The sequence below is a fragment of the Orbicella faveolata genome, unplaced genomic scaffold, assembly GCF_042242905.1.
Source record: "Orbicella faveolata isolate gen_17 unplaced genomic scaffold, um_ofav_v1 contig_37, whole genome shotgun sequence".
In the NCBI taxonomy this organism is placed as follows: domain Eukaryota; kingdom Metazoa; phylum Cnidaria; class Anthozoa; order Scleractinia; family Merulinidae; genus Orbicella; species Orbicella faveolata.
Genome location: NW_028301566.1, coordinates 2495164 through 2508990, shown reverse-complemented (window position 1 = coordinate 2508990; position 13827 = coordinate 2495164). Strand labels below are relative to the sequence as shown.

The 13827-nt window shown below is 37.5% G+C and overlaps 1 long non-coding RNA gene across 1 annotated transcript; it reads left to right on the top strand.

Moving 5' to 3' along the window:
• The first annotated feature begins 716 nt into the window (after positions 1-716).
• LOC149101610 (uncharacterized) lies at positions 717-13076 on the top strand. Its single transcript, XR_016202831.1, has 2 exons — positions 717-1708; positions 5655-13076. It is a non-coding gene; the product is annotated as an uncharacterized LOC149101610 (long non-coding RNA).
• The last annotated feature ends 751 nt before the right edge of the window (positions 13077-13827 follow it).

Genomic DNA, 13827 nt, shown 5'->3' with positions numbered 1-13827 from the left:
AATCGACGGCATTTCTCTCACTATGGTAAGTGGGTTTTTTTTAGGGGGGTGTACAGCCTGTTTCAACACAGTTGATTCAAACCAGCTTCATTCATAACATTACTCTGTCTGTGGTATATTTAATCGGGGCTCAAACAGCGGAATTTTTGCAAAAGTTCAAACTTAATGGCAAGTTGGTCCAACAAACATTATCTCCTATAAACAACAACCCCTACATGTAATATTCTATAGCTTGAGAGAGTCTGGCCAATTTGCGTATTCAGAAACATTATGACAAAAAACTAGTTGAAATTCGTGATTTCTCCCGAAAGGCGGAGCCCTACTAAACAATCAATGAAATTGAGTTCAAAGAAAAACGTAGTTAAATTCGCTCTTACTTCAAAAAGCAATAGAATATTTGCGCGATGAAGCGTTATCCACGCGCCGCTAGCCATAAAACTCGTTTGTTGTAGTAACTTGGCAATTAGCATTAAACACACGCTCAGCTCTGTAAATACGCCATGTCAGGCGGCAAGCACAAGGTAGGTTTTGACAGGGCGGGACGACACGAGTGTGGGCGAAACTGACAACCAGTCAAACTTGTCAACATTTCAAAGAGAACCGAAAAAGTAAACTCTGAATGTAAATTTTTCTGTGTGTGAAAAGAACTTTCGGATGTTTGCATTGCCGGATAATCACCACACACCAAGTGACAGCTTGGGCCTTTATATGGATTAAATTATTCTAGCTCAGCAGTTGTACAAAGTAAACAGTACATAAATTGCAAGGAAGCGCCGTGCACTTTTCACAAGTTACCGGAAAGTTTGTTTACAGGGGCAGCTATTTTAGTCGCCGCTTAGGCGAATATTTTAATAGTTAAGTAGGTTGGTGGTACAACTTGTCAAGAACTAGGAGAGCAACCTTAAATAATAATTTGACGTTCCTCATTTTAATTCTCGTTCATATCTGCTTGGCCGCAATGCTGTCAATTATGTGGCTAGCAGAAGACAATTTTAGCCCACAAAAACGCCCCGTTTTGCCCCTTTTTCCAGTAAAGATTGATCTGATTGTCTCCTTTCAGCGAAAGAAACCGCCTTCTTCAGTTGATCGCTAAACAATAAACTGAATTAACAATTTCCCTCAAAGTTCTAAAGTACCTGAACTATTTCCCCTTCCAAACAGTTGTGTTTGAAAAAAGGCGTGAAGGTGTGAAAGCTGGATCTTAAGTGACTCCACGATAAATGGAAAAATTTCCGCTATTTTCATTACTTTTTTTAGGTGGTATCGCGCAATCAACGCACTCAGTCAGCTTTGATATCAGCTCAACCCGGTGATAAACGTTCGTCACCTTTCCGTGAGATCGCGCGGAAACAGTTTTGACGCCGAACCGTTACGTGTTAACTAGACAAGACAATTCGCAAACATTGCGAGTTTCCTTTCTTTTCAAAAAGGGTTTTGGTTACCACGTCAAACGCGAGTGACATTTACTTCTCATATTCATTCGACTTATTCAAATTAGCGAAGCAAACATTACTAAGTTGAGAAGCAGGCCACTGAAAACATTAAAGTTTGGATATGAATTTTCCTTTCGTATTGGTAGAGATGTTGATTAACATAAGGGACGAAAACCTTGCTATAATTGACATTCAAACTTTCCATGAAGCCCCAAAAGATGTGTTAATGGAAGACTGATCGTATTCACTAGAAGATGAAATATTGATCCTTACAGGTAGGTTGATTTTGCTTAAGAAGCTCTTCCGCACCACGTGCTGAAAACAGTATCTTGCTCAAGACATTTTAAAAGCGAGCTCTCAAATAGTACACAGCCAACCCTGCTCAAGTCGCGTTTCAAAACATTTAAGAAACATCGGGAACATTTGCCTTTGATTTCCTGTCAGTGTTTTCGCAATGCGTTTTTGCGACGTACCTTGGAAACCGTGGAATTATTGCTAAGTTCATTTTGCTTACCCAAGATTTTCAGGTCTTATTAGGAGTCGCGACTGCTTTAGATGGCGTTTTTTTTTTTTTTTTGTCACTGATTATTTGACTTGCTACAGTCGCGACAGTTTCTTGCATACATTGCGGAACTCATTCGTCGTTCTTTTCTCAAGTATGGAAGAAAGCATTTTATAAATTGAAAGCACTTGGAAAGCTTGAGACTAGAACGGTCATATTATTCGTGTTTAAACGATAGGCGAGATCAAGTTCGACTGCCACTTTTTATGGACGATAAATCCACCATCTTTGCTTACTACCAACTAGTCTTTGAGCCGGAGAGATTTCACAACGTGAGCAGTAACTGTAAACCAGGTATTACTTGTCTGTAACTAAACAGAAACTAGCTAACTAAACTGAATCTTTTGTATGAACTTCTTCCGAGTGCCTCGATTGAACTTGAATTCTCAAGAATTGTAAACATCAATAGCTATTGAGTCGCTCCAAGCCAGTTTCACTTGGTAACACCAGGTGTATGACTTAAGTGTTAAAAGTTTTTACATACTTACAACGATCAGTAGCACGATGTCCTGTGATTGTCGCACGAAGAATGTAAAACAACTCTTTTAGGTTATGAATAATAGCCGTTTCAGTCAAAGATACTCGCCTCTCAGAGTCTTGTATTGAATTTCAACTGAATAATTCAGGTAATAAAAATACCTTTAAAACCAAGGGTACTCCTGCCATGCCTGCCATGTACTCGTAGAATGTATCAAGCATATCACACCCTTCTTCGATGCTCAGTTCATCTTTTAAAAGTAGGGATGCCTCTGAAATCACGATACAAACTTCTTTAAATCGTCCACTCGGATCATACTTAGGGCTCGCAAACTCGTGTTGAACACATTCGAGAAGAATAACATCACATAACGTAACAACGGTTGTAAGTCGCGAGCAGGATTTTTATACCAATGTCGCTTAAACGACTGCTTGCCTTACAGTTGGAGGTGCCGTGGAGTTACTGAAGTATAATGCATTCAGAAAGAACTTCAAGAAGAAGTTCTATTTTCTAGAAAGGCTTGAAGAGGGTAGCAGGGTAAGGCAAAGGGAAAACAATGTTGGTACTAACAATGACAAGTCAGGTCAGAAAAGGCTTTCGTTGATTGTACTTTGTGTCATATATGAAGGACTTCCAAGGGTATATCAAGAAAACATGAACTGAAATCAGTTATCTTTCTTTAAAGGTTAAGTCGTAATTTTTAAAAATGGAGGCCAACTATTAAGAGAAGAATTAATGTATGTGATTTCTAAACCTTAAATCCCATCTGAGTGGATAATAACAACCTCTTTGGTATCAGATACGCCCTACGATTTCACTAGCCTTCAAATATTTTTGCGAAGTGACTCCGGCATAAAAGAACCTGCAATGTTACGATGAAACAAAGAGCCGCTGCAATGCAGAAACGGTTTGCAGTTTAAAGTCTGAAACTGAAATTAGCGAGATAACTTTCCTTTGTCTTGGTGTGAGTCTTACAACATTTGGGAGTTTTTATGAAGGGGCCACAAATACTACAAATAAACCTAATGATGTGTTAAATTTGCTGGACTACTTAACTTGGGAGAGAATTCGATATAATTCAATATATTTTTTAAAACAACGCAATTCAAAGCAAGTTTTGCTTTGGTGATCGTTAATTTTAACAAGATACCCTGGCTTGTTCTTCGCTCGAATGCTTTGCAGCGTCTCGAAATTATGTCATCTGACATACGTCTTGCTTCGTCAAAATGTGAACGACCTTCAGTCTGTCATCCCGGGCTTCAAATACAGTTGATAGCAAAACGTTTTTGTTGCACATCCGAGGTAAATATACGAGAAACCTTCGCTTGGAAGCTATTGTTCATTTGCAATTGCGAAAGCAACTATTTTAACGAGGGAAATTTGTATTTTCCGGAATAAGAGAGTAGAGTGGTAAGGTTTTCTATTGCTTTGATGATCTCGTTAACTTATACAAGAAGTTATTGCCACCTTTTGCTACCGAGAAGACAATAAAATTGATTGGTATACGAAGAAAGTGTGAAAAGCGAAATATGTGAAGTACAGGTGTCTGAACTTGGCATATATTTTTGTTTGAAAAGGGATTCTGTCTTTAAATTTTTAGTTGCGACGTCCATAATAAAATGTAACTTTAATTCGACGGACTTTATTTTTAACCACTGTTGTTCTCTATGCCGTTTATTCCTCGATTTGACTTGCTTAGTTTGATAGGAAATCTATTTTGGGATCAAACCAGCCTTTTCACACCTTAAACTTCATTAATAATTTATGCTTTACAACGTGTTGTGTCTTCAAACGAAACTTTGGAAGCAGGCTAGCCTTCAATGTTACTTTAAAACATATCTTTCAGTGTGAATCGAAGAAAGGCTACAGGAAAATCACTCTTATTGCTTGATCCATTTTGTATATGTGATTCACGTTTTAACTTGTTTTCGAACCCGGATTTTCCCAGAAACTTTAAACGAAAAGGCTTTTCCTTACTTGGTTTTTGCTCATAACAATAAAGCTTTAGTTGATTGAAAAGGCAACAATAATCCAGAACGAAAAGGTTGATAATCATCTCTAGTTTGAAACGAAGATTTGAAGCCTCTAACCCGAATTATTTAGGAGAATTTTAGTGCAGGTAGAAAAGCTATAAGTCCTTCGTTGGTGAGAAGGTAGGAGGGGGAAACTTTGTTAGGTGGTATCTTCTAGCATTATGTGCCCAAGGGTACGAAGAGGATTGAGTGAGTGTCGACTCCCAGTAATTTTATGTTTGCAGAAATTTAAAAGTCGTGTGTTCTGCACTCTTCAGTGAGGTGTCCGGCGGCAGGTGGAATTTGGAAAAAACTACTATATATGAGTTTTAGTCGCTTCTATATTCGGCTCTTACAGAGAAAAACTAAGTTAGTCATTAAGATTTTTTCTATCATAATGTTACCTCACAAAAATATTAATTCAACGTAACGATAATTTCACCAGTTCAAATTTTTAATTTTCAAGCAGAAAGAAGATGAAACTTGATGAACTGGCATATCCTATGAGTCTGAATTAGAATTATGTTGTTGTGTCTTTTAAAAATTCAATGACAGCCAACTTAGGCAATTAACCTTGGAATAAGAAATAAAAGCTTAAAAGCACGAATCTTACATCGATAAGTGCTGCTACCCAATAATCTGTCACTATTCAACAACGATCTGTCACTGGTATAGCAATGAAGCTTAATACTTTCAAAATCATGAACCACTCTTGAAAGGCTTCCTGCGTGTTAATAATAGCGTATCCGTATAACCAACGCTTAACAACACAACAAGAACACGGTCTAGGGAAATGTTGCTTAGGTTGACCATTTTTTGAACCTTAAAGCTGTTGTTTGATTTGCAAGAAATTAAAGAATACAGTTCAAACGTATGTCAGCCTTACCAGTTTAAGATCCAGCTATGATGACAGACAAAGAAAGATGTTCAATTTTGATTTAAGCTAAACCAGTCTCTTTTGTTTAGAAAAACTGAAAATACATGGTAGCATTTTTGTCGCATGTGCGGAGAAAGCAAGGTTTTTTAATTTTCGTAAGAATGCTTTTGCCTTAGATACACGGGATTTTTTTTTGTTTCGTTTGTTTAGCTGAAGGACATTTGTCTTTAGCTGGAAGAAACTATAGCACTTTTTTTTCCCGTTAATAACTTTTCTCCTCCACTCATTACAGGTGATCTTGGAGCCTGCCTTTATTGGAGATATCACCATCCTTCTCACTACAGATGCAAGGTCGACTGACAGAATTTTTCTTTTTCGAATTAGCTGTCTTTAAAATGGTCCCACATAATTTGCATCTTTGGTTTATTTAGCATTTTGGTTATAATTTTCAATATATCGCAACCGCAGTTCCAATTTTGTTTCAATATTTGACAATACAGGTCTTCCAACGTGATTGACAGAGGCTTAGGACAAGTCACCTTGGCGCACCTGTTGGCAATAGCGCCTTGCAGTGGCACAATAGCGGACTGAAGTTTACAAATTATTGCAATTCTATTTTACTAACCAAAAAGGAGCACTGTTTTGTTTCATGAGTCCACTCCTTTGTATAGAGATTGATGAAACATTTTGGGCAAAACGTATCATTAAAAAACGCCCGTCTCCATTCATTGCGGTAATATCAGATATTAATACGACTGCAGCTGATAGACAGTTGAGCGTGCAAAGATCCAGCTTTGCTTATGTTCAGATCGCTCTTAAGTCAAATTAATAACTCGTTTATCAAACACGAAAACGATAGTTTCCTATGGATAAGAGGCTTTTGGAACCCTGCATGAGGCCGTTGGTAGCAAAACTGAAAAAAGAACATTTGTTTCAGAAAACTCATCCCTATAATAAGAATAAACAGTACATGCAAAACGAGATTAATTTTCCACAAAGTTTAAATCGCTAGACTGCACCACCAACAAACAGTAGTCGTCGTAGCCAGCTCAACTGCCTTTTTTAAAATGAAAGAAGTACACCAGTTTTCCTCAGTTTCAACTTTCGCCATGTAGCCTTTATTTCGCATTCAGACTAGGTGCCAAAGCTCTAGACTACTATGTTTTCCAAAGCTCCGGCAACTGTATCACAATTTCAAATTTTATTTTGACTCCAGTATCCACAGGAAACTATTCAGGGCTCCAAGGTGCAACCTCATTACATTCGGCGACAATTTCTACTTGTTGAACAGGAACTGTGCATCTCATTACCTGCAACGCCTGGATGCATGAGTAACCTGGCTTAGTAATCAAGGACGTTTGACGACAATTTTAGAAACATTTGAAAAGAAAGTTCCGTAGACATGGTGTAGAGATGCTATAATGGCATTTCCATTCCATATATCGTGAAATCTTATACACTCAAATACTTAGAACAAATTGAAACTCCAATGATGCATACTACCAAGAGCCTACCAAAGTGTGCCACATATGAACGAAGAATAATCGACCAATTGTTTAAAAAAGATATTTATTCCTATTTGTGTCTTAATTCGTCTTATTTACTCTTATAATTCGAAAACTTAAAAATACGTCAAATACGTTTTTGTGTTTTTTTCTTGTTTTTTTTTTTCGCCATTGTCAACCCTTTAGTATTTTTTTATTTATTTTTCTTTTTTTTTGCCTTAGTAAATAGACCTTTTTCGCTTGGGCGTTTTGTTGTCCCATTACAGACCACGTAATATTGTCTAGAGAATAGCTCTTTTATCCGTCTAAAAATTACTCATTCATATGCACACGACTACTTGAAAATTTGAAGGGAGGAATCCTCAAGAGAATCATCACATGGTCTGAAATGGGGCAACAAACCGCCCAGTGCAAAAGGTCTTTTCCCACTTTTAGGTTTCCCTTGATTTGAATGTAATTATTTACTTAACAAACATTACTCAATAAATCTTGAAATAGCCTTCTTAATTAAATGATGAATAACACATCATTCCTAGAATAAACTTCAGCATTATTCTGCTCCAGTCTCGCGTAGCCTTCGTGTAGTAATCACTACATTTTCTGCAAGTCACTCTAATTGATAAAAGCTAATTTATTACATTGCGCAAGAAAACGTGGGGGAGTAATGGGGATTTTAATAATATATTTTCTAATACAACATTAACGAAATTAAGTTATTTTTTGTAATATATGTGATACAAATAAACAACTCAGTGAAACAGACAAAAACATTCATTAAATGATATGAACAAATCAGTTGAAATAAATGTGCTCAAAAAGAGCAATCGATTTTCAAAGCGATGTTCATTTTCTGATATTTACAAGGGCATAAGGTACACCGCTTAGAGCCTCTCATGCTCAAAAATTGTTAATATTTAAACTAGTTAATTTATTTATGTATTATTTTAATTAATTAATTAATTATATAAATAATTAAGAGAACTGAACGTGTTTTTCTAAGACAATTATCCGAAGCAGGTTGTATTGTTGTCAATTCATCTTAATTCTTCAACTATCTGTGATCTATACAATACTGCATCTGCATCAGCCTGTGTTATTTTTTGGGAAACGAGAAACTGCAAGGGACCGCATACGATAAACGCTGCCAACGAAAGGACGAAACAGCTGTCCACTGTTGCGATCCTGCTTTATCGGTTCTTGTCATGTTGGTGTCTCGAAACGTCTTTCACGTAGTATCAGCCTTGCAGTTTATTGTTTGTCTTTATTTTTTGGGACTGATAGTCCTCTGTTCCCAAGATAACCAATAACTTAATTATGATAATTAATTTTAAAAGCATTCGGCGAAGTTTTCAAAAGATTTACAATTGATTATGAAGTTCGGCCGGCACAATAACTTATTATGCTTTGTTGATAGGAAAATTGGATTATAAGTTCTTGAACTAAAGGTAAACACGCATTTTATGCTATTATTTTGAGTGCAATGAAAACTATCATAAACTCTGCTATTTCGTCAAACGTCAAGTGTTACGAATACAATTCAAATCATTGTTTACAAGCGTGTTTAAAAAATTCAATAACTCAGTAATTGCATAAGCGAGCAAGCCTCGTGTTTTATGCCATTTGTATCGTCACGTGACCATACGAAAAAATGCTAGTCTATTTTGTAGGGGAACAAATATCAAAATTACAACATTTACAGACGGTCTGTTTCTGAGTCTCAAGCCACCCAGAATTACAGAAGTTATCGACTCTCAAGTCGTTATGTTCAAGTTGCTTTTCAAATTCAATGACATTTTCGATGGGTTATTGTTATCATTAAGTCAAAACAACCTGGCCCAGCTCAAAAGAAACCCTCAGAGCCGACTTCGCCACGGCTGATGGTCAAAGAAAGCAATTATCTTGATCGCTGCTCGTCGTTTGATGCTATTGTTGCGATTGTTTGAAATTTCACATTGCCAGGGGGCACGGAGCGGTAAAAGAAAGACACCCGAAAGAATAGCAGCGCGGCAGATACAAAAAAAAAAAAATGGTAAATTATTTGTGGAGTAATCGAAAGGGCTTTTCTAAACATTGCAAAGAACATGTAGAGGAGTTGAACGAGACGCAGTCGTCAAATTTCTTGTTGATAACTGAGATTTCTTAGTTTTCTCAATGTGAAAAATATTGATGTGGTTTCACTTCCTCGTCGATGGACAGATTAAAATGATGTAAATCAACTATTTAAAGCAATTTCTTACGCGTCGGTAAAATCAAAAGAAATACACAGTTACTTTCAATGAAACTGCGTCCTATTTATCTTTCTGTTTCGTGCTGTCATCGATTAAGACCAGAAATAACGACTTTGTAATGTTTAACTTCACACGATTAGTCGTAATATTTGTCATGGCAAGCTGGGATAAAGGAAAATGTTTACCTAACTTCACAAGAACACGAATTTTTTGTTTGCGATTCAAATTTAATCAAAGACCTCGGTAATGTGATGAAGAAAGTTATGCCAGAGTTGTTTTGACGCCACAGTTGTAGTACTGGAGGGCGCACCTCGCCCAGAGCATTCACTGCTTGTAAAGCTAATCTTAAGAAGCCTATTATCCTCGATAAAATAATTAAAATTCAAGCCATTGATAAGATTTGTTTATATGTTCCGTTCAAAATAAACCTCCTGTCTGCCAAGTGATTGAGACAGACTGTGCCGACAGAGTCGGTATAAGATAGCGGCATGCTTTTAAGCTTCAAGTGGGGTCTGTTAAGAGAGCCCTGCTCTGTTCTAACTACTCCAACATTCCCAGAGAACCATAATGACTCCGTTTCACGAAGTGAAGGCAACACTTTTAGAATTGCAAGAATATTCAGGGACGATTACAACTTGAGGTTAAAGATGACTTTTGGATCCTTTAATTAGATAATTATAGGTTCGTATGATCAAAGGATAGCGGCGTGCGTTGTTCGATCGTCTGTTATTGTTTTTTATTTAATCGTGAGCGGTAGAAATCAGTGGTTGGTTTTGTGGCTGCACACAAAACAAGTCGGTATGGGGCGCTCATTAAGCACCCCTCCACAGATTACCTACCTTAGCACAGAGGGCGTGTTCTTAAGATAATTTCATCACCTTTACATGACACAAAATGCAAGAATTCTTGCCAGCTGATCGCGAAGCTCCCAAGGGCCTCAAACTTCTATCGATTATGGCTAAACATCTTAAAGACAGAAATTGCCATATCCTAGGTTCGTATTTTAGGTTTATTGTTAGAACCGCAGATTGCACTCTCTTCAATTAGGTACTGACTGAGTGGAGGATAGCGAACGATACACTTGTTGTAGGATGTGATTGTTCTCCACGTTGTACAAAGCAAAACAACCTGTCTAGTGAATTTATTCAGTTTTCATCTACTGAAGCACTCAGCCCTGGACTTTTTGCTCCAGAAATGCTTGCTGTTCGCGAAACAATCGTTGGCTGAGCATTTCAAGAAGTTTGATATCTGTCGACAGAAACGAGTCGACCCAAGATTAAGCACAACACTACAGAGGTACAAAACTATGAAATAAATACTGTGAACAGAGGTGCAAAACTTTTGAGTTGACTCAAAACATTTGAAGTTCTTGAATGAAATGCTCCTTGGTTTAGTATGTCGCCGACTGTCTCAGTGTCGTTGAATGTAGCTTGTTCTGTTTTGATTTGTTATGTAGTAGCAATTCAAGTCGTTCTGCATGCTCCTAGATAAGGAAACCAGTTATACTGAATGAACTATAAGTAGCTCAAGGACGTATAAAACTGACCACCTTTGGATGACGAATGTCGGTGAAAAGGCGTGAGATTGATTACTGCGAATTGGACGAGGTTGATTTTCAACTGACAAGTAAGTGATTATGTCTGACCTCTTTGATTTCAGAATCGAACGATTCTAAGGCTGTGTACCATCCAGGCTTGAAAAATACGATAGGATTAGCAAGGTGTGCTCTATTTACGGACAAACTAATCACAAGCAAGTAGCTAAACCAAGAATACAGATTGTCAATTTTTCTTTCTCGTTGGCTTTGACGGTTTGACGACAGACTCGAATGTTCGGATGAGTCCGGAAATTCTCAGTTTTTCATAGTCTCGAGTACTTTAAAAGAATTGTAGCAATCATTTTACTGATTATTGTGACTTTTATTTAATTGTTCCATCTTGGCGGATTTTCGATATATCCTTCTTCGTCCGGAAAAAATTGTTCTCCAAAGTCGGTTATTATCATTTTAAAAGTTGAAGTTTTTAAATTAATCTTGGAATGTTTTTGGTAACAAACCAGCATAAATAAATCAGAGGATGTGAAGTGTTAAAATAAAGCTATCTCTATCTCTTAAAATGTGTACGTAACGTTAATATTCTACCATATAAGACAATTCCAACGATCGAGTCCGGCTTTGACAAAGATACTGATAATTCAAATGGACAAAATCGTTCAAGGGCAAAGTCTTTCCTCGTGGTGTGACGTCTAAAGTCATTTTTGCTTTCTGCAGATCAATATTTTCCCTTATTATTTAGGCCAAGATCTTTTCATTCCGTTCAATAGTTTTGTCAAAATCCATTTTTCTATAGATAAATAAAAGAATTTATTTGCCAAGGTTTATTGAAGCAAGAAGAACTGGGTGAAAGACAAACAGCGCATAATGAGAACCGAAGGATCAAATTCTAATTTTGTTATAGAATAAAATGTGAAATTAAATTGCCGCTTCAATTCAACCCAACATTAATGTCGAATTAGTTTTGCCAGAGTTAGTGGAGAGCTGGCAAAGACTGTGGCGATTTGGAAACTACATAATTGTATATTGTATGCGGGGGTTGTGTTAAAACGTAACATACATTAGAGCATTCTCATAGCGTCCTGTTAGCACAATGTGACTGCTACAAGAAAGCAAAAGTGTTCTGTATAACGTAGAAACAAATTAGCAGTTGCAACATGCCCTTGACCGGATTGATTCTTGTAAGAGCTGTGTGTGTTAGAAAAATTTGGGCTTCCCTGGGATTTGGCGGAACCAGTAACATGATCACTCATTTCAGGAGAATATGGGATAATTTGAGGATTAATTTGGGGGAACAAGGGATGTCTCTACTGTGAAAGGGAACGCTGAGAAAAACGTTTAGGGAGCAATGGAATTTATTACTAGGGACCAAGGAAAGTGAAATTTTCGAGGGAATAAGGGAACATACAACTTCCCTCCCCCCCACCTCCTCCCCCTGCCTGGGAGGCCCTCATTAGTGATACCAAATGTGGATAGGACACGGTTCAACTCCTAATTAGCCTCAGCTACAAGTTGCTTGGCAACGCTTCGGTAACTTTTACTATTTGGAGCAACTTTGGATTTTTGGGACAACTTGATTAAATTTTTAGGCAACTTATAAGAATTATTTATGCCTTAATTGAGTTTCTTATTCCTTTAGTTATCCAAGGTTTAGAGCATTGCTTCGCTTTGCGGCGTGACTAGCTAGTGCTAGTCTGGCCCGCTTAGACTAGTACTAGCTATCCACGGCCAGTCGAACTGTAAAGTGTAACTGATTAAGAAATAAAATGATTGACTGAAAAATGATTGATTGATTGATTAACATAGTCCTATAATGCTGTTTAAACATTGTTATGTATCCTTATAAGAAAATCTCAGTTCTTTAGTGTGATAGATAACATTTTACAAGGGGCCAATTCAACCTTATGCCCCACGCCCTTCCCCTCAGTTGGACTACTTGTGGTTTGAGGTCAGCTGTTCGTAAACAAGACCACGTTTTTCAAAATGGCGACAACCATGGAAACTTCAGTAGTTCAGAGGAAGAAATTCCCAACTCTTCCTCGAGTGAAAACGACCCTCAGAGAAGTCAAACAGCTTGGAGCAAATCTAAGTAACACCGAAAACGCTGCGCCAGACAACGGAGGAATACAGCAGGTACAACACGTTGTACGCTATACTCAACGGGTAACGTTTCAGCAAATTTTTATACAAGTCCAGCAACTTCAGGCAACTTTTAAAGACTTTTTGGAGCAACCTGTGGCTGAGGGTACTCATGATCCATACCTGGCCTACAAAACACTACTTTGTAATGACTGTAACGTGTGAGGTGTTTATTTCTCAGAACAGTGTGTACAGCTCTTATACGTAAAACGAATCAAGATAAAATAAGAATCTATTTTGTTCAATGTAAACTTAAGTAAAAATAAAAAAGCTACTCCAAAATGTTACAACTGAGTGGTCAATGTTAGACTGATATAACTGGATCTGGGACAAATCTCTAGAAACAGAAATGTAAAAACGACTGAGAAATTCAGGCTTGACAGCCTTGTCAATCTTTGGTAATGGAAACAATTGCAAAGTTAACACATGCATTACAACGCTAATTATACTATCATTTTTACAGTTCGCCATTGCTTTCAGGCGTGGTTCTGTTGGTTCAAGATAGGGGAGGTGAGGTGGGTTGGTGGGGGGCAGGAGGGGAAGACGAAAGAAGAAATAAAGATGACACTGAAAGACACTTAAAGTGTCATTGTCTGAGAAAGTGTTCCAGAGGTTGGAAATCTGGGTTGACAGATTTTTATAAAACTCTCTCTAGAAGTTGGCTTTAGTGAGATATTCCAAAAACCAAGTTGGTTTTGTTCTCTAACTTGTAGTTCAAAAGTTTCAGGGGGGTCCCATTTGGGGCCTCCGTAACATGAAAAATCCTGCTTCTGAAGGGGTAAGTGCGGACCATCATAAAAACAAACAAATAAAACTAATTGATCGTGTGGTGTGTTTCTGTTGCAAAGGGTCTTTCAGTTCATGTATGCCGATTTGGCATAGAAGGTTCTGGCAGAGTGTAACCTGGCACAAGTTTTGGTCAGATTTTTGAGAGAAAACTACCATCTTTTGATTACAACTTGGCGTTGTTTATAAAACTCCTTGTGTAACTGTTCGCACAGTTATGTCGGTGAAACGAGTAGATCGTTTTTTTACGAGGAA